The 3,485-nt window shown below is 45.8% G+C and overlaps 1 pseudogene; it reads right to left on the minus strand.

Moving 5' to 3' along the window:
* Nucleotides 1–993: 993 nt before the first annotated feature.
* LOC117077746 lies at nt 994–3,117 on the minus strand (annotated as a pseudogene).
* Between the last annotated feature and the right edge of the window lie 368 nt (nt 3,118–3,485).

Consider the following 3,485-nt stretch of genomic DNA (forward strand, 5'->3'; position numbering starts at 1 on the left):
CCTACACAGCTGCCCAGAGTAGGATACTATCATAAGTCATTAATATGCCATATAAGTTCTGAATAAATAAAATCTACAAAACATAAGTTATGTACAAATATCTTAGTCATGTTTACAAACCTACGCATTAGGTTGGTGCAAAAGTAATTGCCCTTAAATCTCTTGCTTCATCTTTTAAATGCTGTACAGATACCAACAACATTCCTTTTCATGAAGTTCACTGTCTAAAAATGCATTTCATTTATTAAAAGTAATGGCAAAACCGCAATTACTTTTGCACCAATCCAATACAATAAAGCAAAGGTAAACACTAAATGCAGCATGAGAATGATCAAGCGATGCCCAGAGACAACCACTTTTGTTGAGTCTGCCCCCCCAGGAGCCGGCACAAGCCAGCCCTGGAGTCAGGCCATTCAACCCTTCCAAAACCAACTGGGCTGGCCCTTAGAGGAGAAAAAAGGTCTGAAGATGTCATAGACCTGAAGGACTGGAAAGCTGGTGAGAGGTTGCCTGCCAGCCCTCCACCCCGCAAGTCTGAGGCACACGGAGAAGAAGACAGCACAGAGGCTTAGCCTGTGTGCCTAGGCCCCAGAGGCTCCTGCCATCTGGGGCTCCAACAGGCATTTTGCTGCTTTGGGAGGCAAGTCCATGGAATGGTAACTGCTTAAGTAAAATCAGAAGGTCCAGAAAATGTTTCCTAATTCAGTAATCTTCCTGACTCTTTGCCAGAAACAGGCCCGAATAGTGAGGGGTGGAGTTGGGGGACACATGATCATGAGCACTGACGATGCTTCAGTGGGATTTCAGGAAGAAGGCACACATTGACCTGATTTGGTGGAGAACTTCTAGAAGATTTGCAATGTCCTAAACACAACTAAATCCTATCAGTGCAGCAGAGTGGGGGCTATGAGGCAAGTGTGATGAAAGGGTACTTCTCCATCCAGTGACCAAGTAATACACATATGTATCACCTTGTGACCCACACAAGCGCAATCATGTGAAGCCAACTTCACTATGGTAAGAAGAGAAAATAGCCAGCATTGATATTGTGGAGAGTCCTGGGACTGGGCAGGGCCCAGTGGCCACTGCTGTATGCAGCCTGCCCCCTGTCAGCCGTGGGAAGGCAGTTGGAGGGGCATGGGGCTGGGCCCCGGCACCAAGGGGTAAAGCATGGGTGTATTGGATTGTTGGAGGAGGGCAAGAGCTCCCACTTGGAGGCCAAGCATTCACACTGAAAGGCAGCATACCCAGTGCTGGCAACAGGCATGAGGAGCGCGGACCAGGAGAAGGAGGAGCTGGATTAAAGCTATTTACTGCATTGTGAACAATGTAGGAAATGTGATTTTTCTTTTTTTTTTTTTTTTTTGAGACAGTCTCATTCTGTCGCCCAGGCTGGAGTGCAGTGGCACGATCTCAGCTCACTGCAACCTCCGCCTCCTGGGTTCAAGAGATTCTCCTGCCTCACCCTCCCCAGTAGCTGGGACGACAGGCATGTGCCACCACGCTGGGCTCATTATTGTATTTTTAGTAGAGATGGGATTTCACCATGTTGCCCAGGCTTGTCTCGAACTCCTGGCCTCAAGTGATCTGACTTCCTTGGCCTCCCAAAGTGCTGGGATTACAGGCACGAGGCCTTTGTTTTGTTTTGTTTTGTTTTTGTTTTTGAGATAGAGTCTCATTCTGTCACCCAGGCTGGAGTGCAGTGGTGCGATCTGGGCTCACTGCAACCTCCGCTTCCCGGGTTCAAGTGATTCTTGTGCCTCAGCTTCTTGAGTAGCTGGCATTACAGGTGCCCACCACCATGCCCAGCAAATTTTTGTAATTATAGCAGAGATGGGGTTTCACCATGTTGGCCAAGCTGGTCTCTAGCTCCTGACCTTAAGTCATCTGCCTGCCTCGGCCTCCCAAACCGCTGGGATTACAGGTGTGAGCTACCATGCCTGGCCGGAAATGTGTCTTTTTCTTGCCCTTCATCTGATTGGGAGAATGGTGTGCAAGTGGTATTCAGCACCACATTGTTAACATTTCCTGAAATATAGGACTTTCACGTTTGGTCCTTTGCAAAATTTCTGCAAGCTGCTAATTAGGATTGTAAAGTCCCTACTTTTCCTAAGAGATCCCCCATGGTGGTTAATGCTGATAGCCCAGCAGAAGGAGTTAGTGGACTGGTATGAAAACCACTTAGTGTAGCTTTCGGGAAGGAAAACTGTTTTCTTTTCCTTTGCCAACAGGAGTGGCTGGCAAAAAGAGTCATCCTTGGACAGCGGAATCTATCTTTTCACCATCTAGAGTTGGAGAAGTAGGAGCCAACTGAACTGCTAGTTCTTGCCCTTAAATACCTGCTTCATCTTTTAACCTCTGTACAGAGACCGATAACATTCATTTTCATGAAGTTCACTTTCTAAAAATGCATTTCATTCAATGGCCTGATTTAGCCTTTGTTCTTAGTCTTCCAGAGAAGGCCGGTGCAGTGGCTCACACCTGTAATCCCAGCACTTTGGGAGGCTGAGGCGGGTGGATTACTTGAGGTCAGGAGTTCGAGATCAGCCTGGTCAACATGGCGAATCTCGGAGGTGGAAGTTGCAGTGAGCAGAGATCTCACCACTGCACTCCAGCCTGGGCAGCAGAGCAAGATTCTGTGTCAAAAAAAACACAAAAATACAAACAAACAAACAGACAAAAAAACAAAGTCTTTTAGTGAAACTATTATTGCCCTTTTTGCTTGCTCCAGGTCATCATTGGCCTGTTCCAGCTCCCTCACATACTTAAGCAACCACACCTTAATGGCCCACATCTGACTTAAATCATCTAATACTGAGACCTGCTTGTAGCTCTGTGCACGTTGATGTTCTGGTTTCTCCTTTAACGCCTCCACTTCATATTTCAGTCTTTGGGTAGAAAGTTGCAAGTTTCTATTTCTTTGTTCAGGCTGTGCTAATTGTGCAGCCAAGTCTGCTTCTAAATCTCTGCTTCCTTCCTGAAATTCAACTAACTCATCTCAAGCTTCCTGGAAGCTATGTTTATACTTCAAGGACATTTCTTTCCAATAAGTAGTTTCATCCTTTAGACTTGAAAAATCTGGTATATGTTCATCATCCATGATCAAAAAAGTGTCTAATGGGTCAAAAGCACACGTTCACCACCGCTTGACCCATGTCTCTGCTCCACTGGTTTGGCCAGGCTGACCCAGCTGTTCAGCTTCATTCCCCTCCACAGCTCTGAGCTCCACTCCATTCTGTTCCTCTTTCTTGAGGTCGTTTAGCTATTCTGGGTCCCTTGAATTTTCATATGAATTTTAAAATCAGCAAATAAATTTCTGGAAAAAAAGTTGAGTTTTGTTTTTTGTTTTTTGGGTTTTTTGTTGTTGTTGTTGTTTTGTTTTTTTATGTGTGTGTATTTCTTGCAGAAATTGGGGTCTCATTTTGTTGCCCAGGCTGGTCTCAAACTCCTGGCCTCAAGCAATCCTCTCATCTGCGGCCTCCCAA

This window comes from Trachypithecus francoisi, unplaced genomic scaffold, assembly GCF_009764315.1.
Source record: "Trachypithecus francoisi isolate TF-2019V2 unplaced genomic scaffold, Tfra_2.0 Lachesis_group6, whole genome shotgun sequence".
In the NCBI taxonomy this organism is placed as follows: domain Eukaryota; kingdom Metazoa; phylum Chordata; class Mammalia; order Primates; family Cercopithecidae; genus Trachypithecus; species Trachypithecus francoisi.